At 36.2% G+C, this 19,721-nt stretch overlaps 1 protein-coding gene and 1 long non-coding RNA gene across 2 annotated transcripts in view; one reads left to right on the top strand and one right to left on the bottom strand.

Annotated features, from left to right (window-relative positions):
* The window catches only part of LOC117174117 (protein PTHB1), a 989,848-nt gene that overhangs the window by 639,707 nt on the left and 330,420 nt on the right, over positions 1–19,721 (bottom strand). The gene's annotated exons all lie outside the window — the stretch shown is intronic.
* The window catches only part of LOC117174118, a 5,982-nt gene continuing 4,720 nt past the window's right edge, over positions 18,460–19,721 (top strand). The window contains exon 1 of the long non-coding RNA XR_004467259.1: positions 18,460–18,703. This is a non-coding gene — a long non-coding RNA (uncharacterized LOC117174118). The remainder of the gene's footprint in view (positions 18,704–19,721) is intronic.

Raw genomic sequence — 19,721 nt, 5'->3', positions numbered from 1 at the left:
GAAACTTGGATCCACTACTACACTCCTGAGTCAAAGCAACAGGCAAAACAGTGGGTTCCACCGGGCCAAAGTGCTCCGAAGCGTCCAAAAACGCAACAATGGCTCGGAAAGGTTCTGGCCTCCGTATTTTGGGATGCACATGGCATAATATTCGTGGACTATCTTGAAAATGGTAAAACCATAACCGGAGCATACTATTCATGATTATTGGACCGATTGAAAATCGAAAACGCCGAAAAACGACCGCATTTAAAGAAGAAAAAACCGCTTTATCATCACGACAATGCGCCTGTTCATTCATGCTTAGTTGCACAAGCAACATTGCATGAAATCGACTTCAAATTGTTTCCTCAGCCACCGTATTCACCAGACCTGGCCCCCAGCGACTATTACTTGTTCCCTAACCTGAAGAGATGGCTCACCGGTAAGCGTTTTTACTCAAATGAGGAAAGAAGTTGAAATTTACATACAAACATCTGGTCGGCATATTCACCTCATATTTAAATTAGAAAACGCACATTCAGCATCAGCTGGTATTAGGACACACTATACTCCTACCGAAGAAAGGCAGGTTGTCCAACCCAGAGAAACAAAGGTCAATAAATTTTTTAAACAACCTTTATAAGATTTTTACGGCTGTCCTAAGCTACAGAATATTTCAAACACGTCTTGTCAATAGCCTAGATTGACTAACGGAAAGCCTTCGAATGAATCGCTCATAGAGTTATCATCTGTCTGCTGGAAAGCTTGAAGGTTCAGCCACATATAGGAAAATGCGTAGAGAGGTTGATGAGCCTTTGGAAAACTAGATTCACTCTCTTCACTGAAAAATATCGAGTGACAACGAACAATGCCACCTTCCATAGCGGCTTTTTTAAGGGCGTCGCGATAAGTACTCTACTTCTTTGCATCAAACTTCTGCCTCTGTCTCTCACACAACGAAATTTTACTGGATACGTCTGTGGCGAAAATAATCATCGCGAGCATAAGGTTACGTAAGTGTTTTATATGGACGACCTAAAGATCTATGCTTTTGGTAAAGTCAAACTTCGGAGTCCTTTATATTTCATCAAGCAGTACACAGAAGAAATTGGTATAGACTTTGGATTGGACAAATATGCCAAAATTTATCTAAAGAAAGAAAAGATTATTGGCGCTTCTGAGGAGTATCAGCTTGTAGATATAAATCTCATCAGAAATCTTGACACTAGGAAGACCTGGGCGTCCCTTAAATTTGCTTTCAGGATTCAACATCAGTGAAGGAGTCTCTCCGAAACATATACAAGCATCTTGTTCAAAATATTTATTCTTCAAATATGTCGACGTTGAACGAAGTATCTGCGAATAACATGCTTGGAATCCCTGTACTACTCTCTTGTTTTGGGATGATTTAATGGACAAAGAACGAGCTTAATGGCCTTAACAGCTCCACATGCATCAGAGCATGCATATCAATTCGTCTGTTCCGCGATTATACATTTCATGCCATGAAGGCGGACAAGGACTTTTGAATCTCCAGTATCTTCATAATCGAATTATTCTAAGATCAGCCTAAATCATTAAAAATGGTAGAGATTCTCTTCTAAGAATGGTCAGAAACAATGAGATGCACATCTAGATATTTTCGAGACGAATCTAGAAGTGTTTTTACTTTTTTTATATGACTCCTTGTTGTTATTAAATATCAAATATCAAATTTGATAATTGTTTAAGAAATGGGTTTAAAAAAAACATTCACAAATAGATATTTTCGAGATCAAAACAATGGCGCAACTTGGTTTTTCGATCCGAAACATTTTTGTTCCAACAATTGAAGAAAGATAACAAACGGCGAAATTGTTTAAAAATTTGTTTAAACAAAAAAAATGAACACAGATATTACCGAGGCGAACCCAGAGGTCTTTTTACTTTTTTCGGTCGACTCTTAGTTATTTGTAAATCAAATAAATAACTTTGAAATCAATATCTACAGGAACGCAGCAACAGTGAGCTAAACAACAAAATTGCTAATTATTGAAGTACTGGGTTAAAAAAAATTTTACATCTAGATATTTTCGAGAGGAATGCAATGGTGCATCTGGTTTTTGTTCCGACACATTCTTGTTTATAACAATTGCAAAAAGATAACACATTGCGTAATAGTTTAACAAAATGTTTAAACAAAGAAACAAATGCACACCAAGATATTTCCGAGACGAATCTATAGGTGTTCTTACTTTTTTGATATGATTCATAGTTGTTCTTAAATTAATTACATAACTTTAAAATCCATATCTACAGGCACGCAGCAAAAGTCTGCTAGTTGTTTAAAAAATGACTTAACAAAAATACACATCTGGATCTTTTAATGAGAAATGCAATGGTGCATTTGGTTTTTCGATTCGATGCATTCTTGTTTCTACCAATTGTAGAAAGATAAGACATTATGCCATTGTTTAACAAATTGTTTAAACAAAGAAACAAAAAATGCAAATAGAGACATTTTCGAAAAGAACCCAGAGGTGTCTTAAATTTGTTTATATGATACTTAGTTGTTTTTAAATTCATAACACAACTTTGAAATCCGTATCCACAGGCACGCAGAAACACTGCGCTAAACAACAATTGCGCTAATAGTTTTAAGAATGGCTTGAAAAAATACACATATGGATATTTTCGAGAGTAATTTAATGGTGCACTTGGTTTTTTGATCCCATGCATTCTTGTTTGAACAATTGCAAAAAGATCACGAATCTTTCCAAGACGAATCTAGAGGTATTTTTACTTTTTTTATATGACTCCTTGTTGTTTTTAAATTAAGTACACAACTTTGAAATCCATATCTACAGGCACGCAGCAAGAGTGCGCTGAACACCCAAAGACCCCGCGCACATCAATGGAAAATATGGTTCCGGTCAAATTGGCTGAAATTGTTGTATAATGTAGTTTATAATATCCTGATCAAATAAAGTCCTTAGCCAGAGGGTCCGAAAAACGCCAGATTTCGAGATGGGAGCGACCAAATGTCACTTTTCATGGACGCGAGAGGAGTTCCACAGACTCTCAAAAACTGTTTGGCACTACGCTCTGGGATCATGCCGAACTCTCTGTTCCTTTTGTATTTTGTAGTTTAAGATCCCCAAACAATAATATCGATGTCTGAATATCATGAAAAGGATACTTTTTCGTTTCATGCATACTCCAGGAGTTCCACGGACCCTCTAGGACTGTTTGGCACCACGCTCAGGGATCATGCAGAACTCTTGGTCCCTTTGATATTTTGTAGTTTAGTAGCCCCCGAAATAATAATATCTACGTCTAAAGGTTGACGAAAGGATACTTTTCCGTCGGTGTTGCATCGTATGTCGCTTTTCATGCAGATCAGAAGAGTTACAGCGACCACAGAGGGCTGTTTGGCACCACGCTCAGGGATCATGCCGAACTCTCTGTCCCTTTGATATTTTGTAGTTTAGTACCCCCTAAATAATAATATCGATGTCTAAATGTCGACGATAGCATACTTTTCCGTCGGTGTTGCATTGTATGTCGCTTTTCATGCAGATGAGAACAGTTAAACTGACCCTTGACGACTGTTAGGCATCACGCTGAGGGATCATGTCGAACTGTCTGTTCAATTGATATTTTATAGTTTAGGATCCCGCGAACAATAATATTCATGTGTTAATGTCCAGAAAATGATACTTCTTCTCGGGTGTTGTACCAAAGTGAACGTTTCATGCACACTCGAGGCGTATCACGCACCCTTTAGAACTGTTTGGCACCACGCTTAGGGATCATTCCGAACTCTCTGTCCCTTTAATATTTTGTAGTTTGGGACCCTCGTACAATAATATCCATGTCTAAAGGTCAAGAAAAGGATACTTTTCCATCGGTGTTGCATCGTATGTAGCTTTTTTTGCAAGTAAGAAGAGTTACAACTACCCTCGAGGACTTTTTGACACTATGCTCAGGGATCATGCCGAACTCTTTATTCCATTTATATTTTGTATTTTAGGGTCCGCTGATCAATAATATCTAGAACTGAAGGTTAACAGATGGATAGCTTTTGTCGGTAATGCATCGTAGGTAGCTCTTCATGTGCTTATTCATTCAAATTAAACAGATCGTATTAACCAAATTATCAAGACTCAAGTATGAGAAGTGTATCTGGGGGTAGTGTAACTACTGTAAAAAATTGAATCGGTAGTTTTTGGATTAGGCTAACACAGTGCGAATTTGATTGAACATCGCCAATTATGTACGTACTTATTTAAACTAATTTATTAGGTCTTATTAACCGAGACATCAAGAATTTAATATTGAGTGGGTGTCTGCGGGTAGGTCACCTTCCATAAAAAAATTAATTAGTGGTTTTCGGATCATGGTAAGAAGCCATCCATATGCCACGTGGACAATTTTTCACCACTTTTTGACCCCCATTCCCCTCGTAGACAGCCGTGGAATTTTGATAAACAGCCCCCCTCCCCTAATCTGCCCACGCGGGCATATTTATTGAAAATCTAGATATTATTAGTCTTCAAAGCACAATACGAAAAATTCGAGTGTACTTCGCCTATTGCAAACACCTATATAAGTCACTAATAGGATTCTATATGAAGATCCTATAACTGATCTATATAGGATCCTATATAGGGTTATCTATAGGAAATAAAACAGCTTCCTGTATAGGATACTATATAGAATCTTATTAGTGACCTATATAGGGTGGATGATGAACCGGAAGTATTGCGCAGTAGTTTTCAATAGCAGATACAGCTGCACAGTAGTTATTTTTGACTATGCGATTGCCTAGTAGTAGGAACCTGTGTAGATTCTTATATGGATTCCAACGTAGGAAGAAGGAACCCATACCCTTACCATAGAATCATTTAGGATTCTATAAAGGATCCTATGCAGGAAGCTATTTCATTTCCTATAGATGGCACCTATACTGATCTATGTGGGTAACCCTATATAGGATCCTATATAGGTCACTTATAGGAACCTTATATAGAATCCTATTAGTGACCTTCACAGGCACCTATATAGGTATTTGCAGTAGGGTCGAGTATACCTTGTCTGATTTGAGTTTATTTTTACAGATTTAGGGGAATGAGTGTCTATGTGGATTCCAGCCCCCCCCTCTTCGTGGACAAGCGTGGAATTTTGCGATACCCTTCTCCCTCCCTAAATTGTCCACGTGGTATATGGAAGACCCCTAACATAAACTAAATTTGAAGTTACATTATCAAGTGCATAATTCATCATTCAAACTAATTAATCATGTCTTACCAACTACGTCGTCAAGACTTAAGTATTAGAAAGGTGTCCGGTGTTATTTTAACTTCTGTAAAATTTTAAATGGTAGTATTCGGATCAGGGTTACACAAACTAAATGTGATTAAACATCACTAAGTGCGTACCTACTTATTCAAACTGATTACTGAAGTCCTGTCAATTGCAGGTGACGGACAACTGTGCATGGAGCAACTGTGCAGGAGCCCATCTATGCACATTGGTGGCCATAGGCACAAATGTGCACGTTGTTGGGCACAGGCACAACTGTGGACCAGGCCATCTGTACACGTCTACATTTCAACATGCACAGATGGGATACTCCCAACTGAGCACGTTTAAATCTCGAAAAAATGGCTGAATGACTAAAGCAAATAAAAACTACAATAAAAATAATATAAAATGACTAAATTTCGAAGTACGCAGAAGGCCCGGTGCACAGGTGTGCCTTTGGCCTACAACGTGCACAGTTGTGCCTGTGGCCATCGACGTGCATAGATGGACTCGTCACAGTTGTACCCTTCCCGTCAATTACGTCCTCTAGACTACGGGGATGGTACGTGGGAGTAGTTTAACTACTATATATAACAAATGTTTGGTAGAATAAGAACGAGTTGATTCCCTTACGTATAGTTTCTTTTTACGACAACATTAGCCCTACATTCCATCCATAACCTCGTCACGTTTTAACTTGATTACAAAATACGCACGTAATATTTTTTTTATGAACCACAGTCTCCTTTGTTTGTCAATTTTGAAACTTTTGATTTTGGAAATCGGTTGTCATAATGAAAAAGCCTACTTTAAGTAAACTTAGACTTCGGGCAATGACGGCTTGTAAAAAAGGAGGTTTTGCCGCCATGGAAACCTGATTGTCAATTTCAAAACTGTTTACATTATGTATGTCCTTTTTTTGAAAGAATCTTTGTGGATTACTTTTAGCACAAATTTTGCATTAACCTTTTATTTTCTTCGTCTCGGGCAATGTTTGTTTGATATTGGAGTCAAGTTAATAAAAAGGAAAGCTGAAGAATTTTCCTATACCTGGAATTTAGTCATTCTGCCCGCCAGAATAAGTTGGTACGTATATATGATGCAGAAAGTGAGAAAAACAACAAATTTCAATTTATCGTCATGCTGAACATGAAATAGCTCCTGAAAAGATTGATAACAATACGAGGATAAGCCTGAACTGCAATCGAATCATTAATATGGAGATGAATGATTTAGCACTTGATCCTAATTGTCTGACACTCAATGTTTTAAAACAAATAAGAAATAGTTCTTGTATATTTTGTAACAGAATGCAAGATGTGACCAGGTTGTCGGTGAAATGTAGGGTTAATGTTTTTGTAAACAAAAAATTTACGTACCGGAATCAACTCGTTCTTGCCTCAAACAGTAAGATTAAATGGTTTCATACCAAACGTCCTACTGCAAGGTTTAGAATTTTGCAACAGGCCTCATCCCTTGTCTGGTGTCCAGTTGCAATATGTTTTGCAAGACCTACGTGAATTATCGAAGATTGATGAGTCTGATTTTAATAATTAAGAAACGTTTTTAGGGCAAGAATTCAATTCAATCAGTGCCCTAACAAGCGAGCAATTTAGGGATTTATATACGTATTGCGATGCTGTACGTGATGCTGTACAAGATCGATGGGTATATCGCCGTATTAGTATAGAGGATTAGATGATGTTGTTGTGTAAGCTTCGCCAAGGGATGAGTCATGACTTTTTAAAAGTTATTTTTGGGTACGAATGTAGGCAAAATGTGAGTCTCATTATTTCTATTGTGAGCAAATCTTTAATGACAATTTTTGTTCCCAATAACATAGGGTTGCCGGCTAGAACACGGGAGCAGTATATACAGAGACATGTAACGGACTTCGCAAATGAACTTTATAATCTCACTCCTGAAGTTCCAAAAGTGATTGCCTATATAGATGGAACTTATGTATATATCCATAAACACAGCAATTTCAGAGTACTCAGGCAAACATACTGCGTTCATAAATGTCGTTACTTGATTAAACCAGCCTTAGTTATAGCTCCAGGCGGCTATATTTTGGATATTCATGGACCCTACTTTTCTGACTCTCGAAATAACGATGCTGCCATGCTTATTAGTGAATTCAAAATCGATGTTAATGGGCTGCGAGTATGGTTCGAAAACGATGACTTTTGCGTTTCTCAGATCATCAGGGCTTAATTCAGGCACAGAGTGTTTCATTTTTGGGTAGCAGTTTACTGTAATTTCCACCTTAGTATAACGAAAACGCACTTTATGTCAAGAATTCTCAACAAGTATCGTCCTAGCATACAGATGGCTGAAGCGACCGTAGTCTTAGCCCGAACAATGTTAGGAAAATCACGTAAATCCAACGTCGTTCAGGCCAAAGTTAGAATTGACAACCTGTATACCAGGAATGCCAGATGGATTCATCTTAATGAACACCAAGTACCTCATTTCCCTAGGCTGGATATGAATTATCTGAAGGAACTGATGGTAGGAATCTATCAGCTGAATCTAGCTGGAGCTGACATCCAAGATAAGTTTGAGAGGGAGCGAATGGATGATTTGGAGTTGGACGAACTTGCCGATAAACCGGGTTTAATTAGAGTACGAGTGTATTTTCGTTTCAGACGCACAGCGAAATATCAAATCCGGATATCCTGTGTAGAAGATAACTTGGTTCAAGCAGCCGATAAGCAAGAGCGACAATCGGATGAAGCACACAACAAGGAACAAATATTGGGGTATTACTATACTTGCAAAACTGGGTCTCGTAAACAAGACATGCAAAACTAAAGTCGGATCATGTGCACATGTAGAAAGCATATTATGGTATTTAGGATACGCGCGCCATCAGCCAGCAATGAAGTATCTAAGCAGATCTATGATTAATAATATTGCGAATGCGGGTCAAAGGGAACAGTAGAATGATATACCAAAACTCGTCCTGTTTGAGCAGACTAATTCTCATAATTGTCTTTACTGACCAGAGCGTCATCCAATACCAAACCATATACTCATGTCGCTATTACTGGTTTAAACAATTCCCGACATTGTCTTTTTTGGCCGCATTGCATCATAATCTTGCCTTAACTGGCTGGATAATACACCGGTAGTGCCTTAATTGGCAGGATCATACACTGATATCATGTTGATATTATCTTGATTGCCCAGATTTATTTTCTTAAATGGATGGACAGAGAGTTGGGAATGCCATAAATATTATCGATCAGGAGGCCCTAAGCTACAAAATGCCAACGATGCAGCGAAATAGGCATGATCCCTGAGCGTAGTGCCAAACAGTCTTCGAGGGTCCGTGGAACTCTTCTCGCGTCCATAAAAAGTGACATTTGGTCCCTCGTATCCCGAAACCTGGCGTTTTTTGGACCCATTGCTAAGGACTTTATTTGGTCCGGATATTATAAACTACATTATACTACAGTTTCAGCCAATTTGACCGAGACCATATTTCCCATAGATCTGTGCGGGGTCCTTAACAAAAAAATTTTATAAACAGAAAAAATAGTTTTCACGTCAGTGTCAGTCTGTCGTTGTTGTCGTTGCAGTCTGTAAACACGGTAACATTTAAAGGAAATATTCGATTAAAAATCTCTTTTGCACACTTTTTAAGGATATGAAAAGAAAAGACGAGTTCCTTAGCCAGCTTTTTTCGTAAAAGTTTAGAGCATTTTGAACATTTTTGAGATCACTTTTTTCAATAATTAAACATTCTTTCGACAGCTATTCCTAGTAGATCAAAATACGAACAATTTATCCTTCTTGCTTTTTTTGATAAAATAAAAATTACCAAAGTTATAGCATTTTTAAAATTCAGAAAACTAAACGAAAATGAACATTTGCAGCCAAAAGAAGCATGATATGGGAAAAAGTCACCACAAGAAAAACGTTACTTTTGCAAGGCGCTACGAGATTGTTTAAGGAACTTTTTGAATTTTGAAAAAAAAAGATAAAAAATTCCAATTTTGATCGCATAAATAATAATAAATTATTATATTCTCATTCTAATGAGAAGGTATTAGTTTTATGTGAAAAAATGATTTTCGCGGACTCCTCTAAATGTCGAAGTTTTCAGACCCCCTGGGTCAAAAGAAATAGTTTTTACGTCGGTGTCTGTCTGTCATCGATGTCGTTGGTGTGTGTCGGTCGCCCTTGTCGTTTTTGTCATTGGCATTGTAGTCTGTAAAGACGGTAACATTCGAAGGAATTATTCGATTGGATTTTACTTTGGCACACTTTCCGAAGATGTAAAAAGAAAGGAAGAGTTCGTTAGCTAACTCTTTTTGAAAATTTTTAAAAGGTTAGGGAATTTTGCACATTTTTTAGAACTTTTTTTTTAATATTTGAAATTTATTTCGAAAGCTATTTATAGAAAATCAAAATACGAACAATTTATTTCAATTACTTTCTTCAACAAAATGAAAATTACTAAAGTTATAGCATTTTCAAAATTCGAAAAATCCCCAAAAAATTAACATTTTAAGCTATACAAAGCGTGATATGAGAAAAAGTGAAAAAAAGAAAACGTTACTTTTTCAAGGTTCTACAAGACTGACTAAAGTAATTTTCAAATTTTGCTCACAAAAAATCGAAAATTCAAATTTTTATCGCAAAAAAACGAATACAAAAGCAATAACTCCATTTTGTGGAAAACAAAACAAGAATCGAAAACAGATAAATTGACAAAAATTATGCACATAAAAAAATAATAGAAAATTTTTCAGGAATTACTTTTTTGTGGGATAAGTGGTTTTTGTTTATTTTTGAAAAACAAAATAAAAAATATAAAAATGGTATTTAAGTTTAAAGATACAAGCTAAAAAAATAAGGGAGACCAAATTTATTCCATCAAAAAAGATTTACAAGTTTTTTACGAATATTTTTTGGATAGGAAGCGTTGTTTTTTGTTTTGTTTTAAACAAGATTTAATTTTTTAAATGATTAAAACAAGGCAATAAGAATGAGGCTGTTTCAATCTCCAGGCATAATATGAATTGTAATGACTTTAATTTATTAAAATCATGCTTTTTTCTGCGCAGCAAAGAATAAAATTTAACGTAAACTTAATTTTGCAAAATCTAATTACCCAATCCCAGGCCCACACTTTGAGGCGACGCTGCAATGCTTTTTCCTGCACGTGCTCACGAGCTGTACGTGCGCTAACCTTTGTGATTTTCGTTAATGATTTTGTTGTTTTTAACTAAAAATGGACATCTTTTTTTTTTAAATACGGATTTGACGATATCTGAGATACCTTAATAGTTCACTTTCTTTCTTTTTTCTATACACACTTGCTCAACTGATTCACATAACTTAAAGTTTTTCCGCACCAACAGTTTTATTTTTCTAATATAGTTGCTTCATGTAATCAAATCAAAATTAAAAAGCTAGTTTTACAAAGATCTATAGTACAATTTCATGCGGGCGGCTACATTTTCTTTTCTAGAGGAGCTTTTTTGTTATTTTTTCCATTTGGGACTCTTAAACAAAAATTATGATCCATAGCTGGGCACGGTTTGAGCCTATATCTCTAGCGATCATACGTGCGTACATCCCCTCCTACCAGCCGTGAGCGTCGCTTTTTCTGTTTTTGAGGAAGTATGTTTCATTTTTACTTTGAAGAAATTGGTATTCCATTTTTACTCCGAAACTTTTTAGGTCCCGTTTTTACTTCTAACCGCTCATTTTATATTAAACTAAAATCCATTATAAATTTTATACATCAAAATACGACTTGGTATTATTATTTTAATCTAAGCTGAAAGAGAAAAACCCGTGCGAGAGGAAATCAGCACTGGCGGGAATCGAACACGCAAAAATCTTAGAAGATTTTCAAAAAATTCACACTAATTTAAATGATTTAACAAAGATTTCAGAAAATTACGGAACATTTCCAAGATTACATAAAGATTTCGAAAATTGCAGAAAGATTCTAAACTATTCCACAACGATTTAAAATTTTTTTTAATTTCAAAGGTCTTTTAAAAGATTTTTAATCATTTCTTAAAAAAGTATCACTAATCTATATATGTCAAATTGGAGAATATATATCTCTTGATAACTATCTCTCTTACTAAATAACCATTTGTTCAGAGCTTAAACATTGTTTTTTATTGTCATACAATTTTTCAATTGTTGAAGTTCCTGAATACTTTTTTTACAATATTTACTACTACTTTGTAATTTATTTTTCGTTTGATCCCGATAATTGACAAATATCACTTTTTTAAACTTCAAATTTGATTCTTAGTTAGAGTTTGCATTCCCGGATAATTTCCCGTTTTTATTTTATTTTCCAGCTATATTCCAGTTTTCGGGGTTAGTAGACAAGCTTGTCATAGGTTATCAAATGCCAGTTCATATTATCAATTCTACTTTTTACTGTGCAGATGCCGTAATCGTAACGGATTGCGTACAAAAGTATTCGGGAAATTGTCAATTACAGACGTGCAAGTATAAAGTGAAGAAAAAAGTTTAAACGCAAATTTGGTCAAGGATAGTGTCTCGCATAGTATCTCCCATCACGATTATGACCCAGCAGAATCTTCTCTTGTTAAGAAATCTGCTTTTCCCACACCAAAATCAAATAATGAAGGAATATTTAAGATTTGCACACGCAATGAGCTCTGGCAGAAACTAAAACTAGCTGTCTACACTTTCGATGATGGCTGCGAATATCAGGTGCTAAAGCATATGGCATAGACAGATGACATCACTGAAGAATTTTAGACTCAGTATAGAATTCCGTGTGCATTTTCCTACAAAAACCACCGTGCTCATTCAGGGACAGCTTTCTCAATAATAAGCGGCAAATGCAGGAGCCAAAAATGCGATAACACATTTTTGGGTGTTGTTCATAAGGAACCACTTAATGGTGCAGATGTCTGGATGAAAGTGCGAACTAGGGACACACTAGGTAAAGGACATGAAACTGTGAAGCGTCAAATGCTGAATGAAAAGCTTCAGGTAGTCGGACAGCAAGTTCCATGTAAAGTAGGAACCAATTTATAATGAACGTCTATTCAAAAGTTATAAACATGCATTTATAATGTAACTTGCCGTTACAAATATGCATTTGGGCGACGTGGAACCAGCCAACCTTTACGCTAATGAAGTTCTAAGAAAAATAGCTCAAGAGTGTAGAGATAGGGAAATCGGTGTTGATCCCAAGGATGGCGAAAACCCTGTTCTCATCCTTCGAAAATTAAGGCCCAGAGCTCGTTATGCAGGAACAATGAAGAAGATTAGTCTGGAGCCATTTTTCTTATCTACATCTTACCAGAAGAAGATTTTCTGTTTTAAGAGTAGTTCCGCCTGTTTCAAAATGATGACTCAGTCTTTATTGATAGTCATTAATTTGTTTAATGTGACAGTGTCAGTAGTTTCTCTAAAATATTATATCTGCGACTGCTTCTCAGATCTACAAGACGAAACTAAAATTGATCATCCTTTTCGTACTATGATGAGAACAGACATAGCACATTTAATAGCAATATTTTTCCGCCTGAAGCGCTTCACTCCAGACAAGAAACCAGTCAAAACTGTTCTCATCTGATGCGTGGCTTTGTCGATGTCGTGTAAAGATTTTAAACAGTTTAAAGAGCTCTTAATTTTGACGTTGACTGTGAGCATACACCTGTTCAATGGTAATATTCGAGGTAGAACTTTACCCTCTTTTACTGAATCAATACGACTGCAATTGCTGCATTATGTAGCAAATGAGAAACATCGAACAATAAAAATAATACTAGATGAGAGTACAAAAGGGTTCAAACAAATGATTGCGAAGCTGTCCTTAACGGGAATATACGTAGAAAATTCCAATTTTTTTTAAAATGTGGAATCCAATTAAGTAAATCCTTATCTCAATTTTATCAGTACTTGTTAAGACTCGCTTCGGAATTCGTGATATGGTCAGCAGTGACGATAGCATTTTTCAAATTAAAACAAGTAAGAGCGACAAGTTGCTTTGTGGAAGGTGACTTTGGGGAGTTGAAAAATGGTGTTCTGAGAGGTATATGCAAAGCAGTTCGAGCGTACAAGCTCTTTCGGATTCATTTTGAGGCACTCAAGTGACAAGTTTTAATAATATCAGCAGTAATAACAGCTCTCATTATGGATCAACTATCAACCATGTCTCTTCATGCTGCCGGAAATGAAAACGAACAGACTCCTTATAATGACACTGTATTTCCAAAAGTTTCCATTTCATGCAGTTCACTTATCAAAAAGAATCAAAGTCTAGCAGCAGACCCATTTTCACAATCAGATATAAATATTGGATATCCAGTGAAACAGCTGATTTGTATGAAAAAACGAACTGGAGAAACAAAGGAAAAAGGAAGATGTGATATTAGCAGGGTACATGATTTTCTCTGACCTTTATTCGCAGCATTAAAATTTAAAAAAACGTGCCTTACTGATCATTTTTATTCACTCATCATCACCAAAACCAACTTTCTAGCAGCAGTAAAGGATTCCATCGCCAAAATAGAAGCTAGAACCAAACGAAGTAAAGACTCGAAATGGACATTTCAGCCTGCAGAGAGAAGGCCGAGCAAATTCTTTACGGCGTGTCCAGATATTAGAATACAACAAAAGGCAGCAGTTTCTTTGCACTGTAGGTTCTTAAGAAAATAAAAACATATCTTTAAAGAATGGAGATTCCATTGCGGCTCTTATTGAAATTAAAATAAGGATGTATTTTATTAAATTAACGTGTCTATTCTATCCTATTGTCCAGACACTGTTCACAAAAGAATTTACACATAATGAAACTAAACCGCACGAATTTTTGATTACCATGCGTGCTGATTGCGACATCACGGAAATGTGGTATTTTTTAGTGGAAAATGAGCCAAAAGCTTGTACTACTTTCAACATTGCAATTGTGGATACGTTGATGTCAAAGCAGTTCCTTCTCTGTTTCTCAATCATTGAATAATTGAAGCAGAAGGTTTCAAAAATCTGGCAAGTGCCATCTTACTCACTTTAGAAAACGAACACACATGCAAGTTTGAGCGCCTCATTTCACGCAATATAAATATAAATGGACAAGTTTTCATTGAAGCTGATGTATGAAAATCAGCGAATGTCAACATACCATAACAGACCAAAGTGACAGCCTTTCCAAAGTATATTAGCCTTTATGGAGAAATACTCTGGTTGGTTGAACTACTTTCACACCTTTATTGTTTTGATGTTTGACCAATATCAGTTGATTTAGGATTTTTTTATATACCCTTCAGATATGAGCATATATCTGAAATCTTTCACTGCTCAATAAAAAAAACAAATAATAAAAGTTTTGTCAGGTGCTTTTCCAATGAAGCTATTAGAGGGATCAAAATAAGAACTCTAGATTCAAGAAAATGACGCTAATATTTAGTTATGTGTTAATGGTACAAGTAATTATTCAAAGGAATCTGTTAAGCATTTTTTGTTATTGATGGTTCTTAAATTGATCGATATTGTGTATATTTTCTGCCTTCATGGTTTGGAGGGTTGTCTACGGTTGGTAAAGTACCATCTCTGATGATACAACAGATTCCTCTGAATAATGATTTTCAGACTAGCAGGATTTATTATCCATATTGGAGATCACTACATAACCGTATGCAGAAGAACCAATAAACGCTGGGAGTTAAATAACGATGTGAAAAAGGAAGTATCAGCCTTCAACGTGGAAAACGTAACACCTGGTCGCGTTATATACATCCAAATTAAAGAGTTATGTTAAATAACACAGGCCGACAAAATTTGACAAAAGTCAAAAGCTAGAAAGAACACCAAACATTTCCAAAGGATTTTGATGCGCTGAATCTGAAACCGAAACCGAACTCAAAATTGCTCCTGTACGTCAGGTTTTCAAGATATCCTAACCTAAAAGTGCAAAAAACGCGTTTTTTAGCTGTTTCTGAGGTTATGTAACTGTACAAGAAAAATGCCTACCACAAAGCTAATATGGAATTTGAAGGTACTAATCTTCCTCTTTCAAACCTACTTGGATTTATTAGGATATCTTTATTTTTCACGAAAATATTGTAATTTGAAATTTTTTATTTTAGCGTTTTAACCCATTAATGCTGAGGTGTTCAGATTTATACAACGCATTCTCTATTGCTGACGGTACGATATTTTTTCTTTAAAATATTATCACAGGGGTTTTTGGGGGTGCACTAAATACCAACAAAAAGCGTACAGTCGTTTGGAACCAAACTTTGCACATTGATAAAACAATAAAAAATATGAAACCTATGTTTTTTCATTTCAACGGAACCGTTTCCATTCCAGCCAATCAAGGAAATACTTTAGACTGCCCAGACAATCAAAGAAAGATTTGGAATTGCCCAGCCAATAAAGACAAGACTTTGTATCTCCCAGCCAGTCAAGGCAAGACTTTGAATCGCCCAGTCAGTCAAGGCAAGACATTGAATCGTCCAGCCAGTCAAGGTACGACTTACAATTGCCCAGCCAGTTAAGGCAAGACTTACGATTGTATGTCCAATGAATGTGAAACTAATTGCTTGTTTTCCTATGGAAACGTTCGCGCTTAATGGTAAAAGATCGTTGAAGAGACTTTCGTTTATGACTAGCAGGGTCATTATCATTGCTTTGCAAAGACCAGCAATAGTCGGCCATCATTCTTACATTGCATCGACCTTGATAATGTTGCTCTTTTTGGTGAAAGTCTTGATGAAAGCCTTCGCCCATTTCTTCACTGACTGCTCCAACATCTTTGAAACTCAACCATGCATCCGCTTCAATAGATGTCATGGTTTTAATAAAGTCATCATCTTTGATAAGTTTTCTAATATCAGGCCCAACAAAAATACCTTCCTTAACTTTGGCATTACTTAAATGCGGAAATGTAGATCTGATATAATTGAAACATTCTCCTTCGGTGTTTAGGGCTTTCACAAATTGCTTCATTAACCCTAGTTTTATATGGATTGGTGGCAATAATACTTTCTTTCTGTCAACAAGACTTTCATAAACAACATTACACTGACCAACTGTCCGCTATAATATGTCTGGCCATTTCTCCGTTATCCAATGTTCATCCCTTGCACGACTGTCCCAAAGGCAAAGAAAACAAGGGTATTTAATGTTTCCTGATTGTAAACCTATTATAAGATTTATCATTTTGAAGTCACCACAAATAAGCCAATTATGGACATTGTATTTTATTTTTATCAGGAGTAATTGGAAAGTATCATAAGATTCTGTCAATGTAGTTGAGTGCCCTACTGAAATTGCTGCGTACTTATTTCCATTATGTAATAGTACTGCTTTCAGACTTTCTGTAGACGAATCTATGAAAAGACGCCAATTCTCTGGCGTGTATAAGTTTATTTTATATAAATTAATGAGTCCTTCGATATCATTTCAATACACAATCCCACAGTCCATTGAAAAGTACTTTATAAACTTTTCTTCTCTACTTCTGTAAGCAGTTACTCTAGTGCCAGGTAACAATAGCTTCCTCTCTTTGAGTCTTGAAGCGCAAAGCACAGCTTTATCTTTTGGAAGATCAAGGTCACATATAAAATTGTCTAATCCATCTTGGTCAAAAAATTTAGGACTTTCATCATCTGATTCTTCCCAAGAAGAATCTTCAGTTGCATTAGGATCGTCAGTATTCATTGATTCCTGAGTTGATCGGTCACTTTGGTTTTCAGAGTGATTTCTAATACTAATACCTCCTGTTTTGCATAAGCAAAAGTAACAATCAGTATCGTGATTGTTGGGCTCACGCCAAACAGGTGGTTGAATAACAGTCTGCGTCTTGGTACTTTCATCTTCCCAATTTGATAAATTTAATCTACAAGCATGACAAATTGAGGTTGGTACATACGGTTTATCCAAATTTTTCATTGAAGTCCCATAACAGTTGAAGTATGACGTTTTTATCGAATCATTAATTGATCGACGGTATTTCTCCGTTTCATACTTTCAACAAACGTGACAGAACGTATTAACTTTCTTAGCGCAAGGAGTTCTTGGACTCATTTTTTTTGTTATAATGAACAGTAACGTGGAAATTCTAAAACTCACTATATACAAAAATCACGATCTACACGAAATGTAACCGGTAGACAGATTTTAAATACAAAAAGAATTTTATTACTTACGCATCCAACCATTAGTCCGCCACTCAAACGTGATTTCTAACACGGAAAGATTTGTAGCAAAAAACGAATTTCATCACCTACGCATAACACGTCATTAAAGCATCGCCAGCTCAGTGAGCCAGCTAGGGATCGAAGACTGTCTGCGCCGTAGAACAGCGCGCACATACAGCGAATGTGAACATTAGAATGCACACAGAGTGCGCAGTAGGATTCCGCGCAGTCCGTTTTCTTTTTTTTTTATCAATGTGCGAAATTTGGTTTCAAACGACTGCTCGCTTTTTTGTTGGTATTTTGTGCGGGATCCTTTGTTCTTTTTTAAATTCCTAAATTGTGGCCGCCATATTGGATCTTCTCGGTGTTATAACAAAAAACTGACACCGGCAATAGAAAGGGCACCCTCGAAAACCCTTGAGATAATATTTTGAAAAAAAAATATCGTACCGTCAGCAATATAGAATGCGTTGTATACATCTGAACACCTCAACGTTAATGGGTTAAAACGCTAAAATAAAGAATTTCAAATTACAATATTTTGGTGAAAAACAAAGATATCCTAATAAATCCAAGTAGGTTTGAAAGGGAAAGATAAGAAGTTTCAAATTCCATATTAGCTTTTGTGGTAGACATTTTTCTTGTTCGGTTACATAACCTCAAAAACAGCCTGTCAGCCTGTGTAATTTAATTAATGATATTATACATATATTCTAAAAATTCGAAATGGAAATTACGCGCCTTTGGAGTCCATAACAATCTGATAACTAAAAACTAAAAAAGTTCAATTAAGTATAAAAATGTGAAATTTATGTGCATTAATACCAGTCCGAAAACATTGATCTTATATGACTAAACTATAATTTCCATTCCGAAGATTATATTAACATTTTATCTTTTAGCAATAAATATGCAATTAAACTTTTTCCCTACATGGTTATTGAAATAAAAAATTTTTTTTAACACTTACCCCCTAACATTTAAGTTCTACAATTTAATGATTGTTTTTCTGTTTAGCTACACACTAGAAACCGGGACAGCAAATCCAGCCACCGCCGCGCCGCTTAGTTGCCGGACAACTAGTCTCTGGGACATCTAGTCGCTAAGACATTTCGTCTCCAGGAAGTTTAGTTGCCAGGACAACCAGTTACCAGATGAATAGTTGCTAAGACATCTAGTCACTGAGAAATTTAGTTGCTGAAACAACTAGTCGCTGAGACATTTAGTCGCAAGGACAACTAGTCGCCAGGACATTCTGGCTGGTCAAAAAGGTTCAACTTCATACATCAATCTTTTTGACGTTGATCCCTATTCACAAGCGATAAAGTGCGCTTTTCTAATACAGCAGTACACGTATTTTCATTTAAAATTTTATAAGCAAGTAAAAATATTAATTTCTAAGGGGTCCTTGTTCCATGTTATAAATTTCGGATATATGTGAGTTAATTTTTTTTATTAAATACATAGAAAGATATCAGCATTCTATCAAAACCGCAAAAAATATGATTTTTGTTTGAAATTTAATTTCATAAAAATGTGGATTTAGCACCCTTTAGCGTTGTCATCGTATTATGTACGTACATGTTCAATTGGCTAAAGTCTCATGATGCAATCTCCTTCCACTAACCTATGTCACGAAAAATTCCACTAGCCTTTCACTTTTTATCAAGAGTTTAAGGTCACTTAAGATAAAAGTTTTTCAATTTAACAACTGCATATTCTTTTATTCTTGCCCAGGTTTGACTTATTAACTTACGCTGGGAAATGGTATTTTTTCATGAAAACAGTGTATTTTACATTTCAATTTTGAGTATATTTATTGATTGATATAGTTTCAAGATACCGAAGGGCCTATGACAAAGCCACCGAACGCGTCCTCGCGTTGCGGATAGAGCGTCCCTGTACAAAGGGCTTCTGCTGAATATGGTTATAAAAATAAATAGGCAGTTGCGGACAATTGTCCAGGGGTGGTCCCGAAGGAATTAACCCCCAAGCGGAGATGTGAAAACCGTGCCAAAAGCTGAATGGCACCCGGGTGAGGTGTCTAGGACGGTGACTCTGGGATACCGGGCGACCTCTCAGAGTACGCAGCCTTATCCTTGCATGCGGGGCTCTAAAAGGATGGACGAACCCCTTTCCCTAGCTTCTCGTGGGAACAACAATCACAACACCAAACACAGTTGTAGAAAGTGCGGTTCAAAACAACAGAACGCGCAGGGCTCCCGACAATGGGTCGGCCAACAATGCCGACCAATCTAGAGCTAGGGGAGCCAATGAAAATGGATTCAA

Source organism: Belonocnema kinseyi, chromosome 6 (genome assembly GCF_010883055.1).
Source record: "Belonocnema kinseyi isolate 2016_QV_RU_SX_M_011 chromosome 6, B_treatae_v1, whole genome shotgun sequence".
NCBI classification, from domain to species: Eukaryota; Metazoa; Arthropoda; class Insecta; order Hymenoptera; family Cynipidae; genus Belonocnema; species Belonocnema kinseyi.
This window is presented reverse-complemented; position numbering and strand designations above follow the sequence as displayed.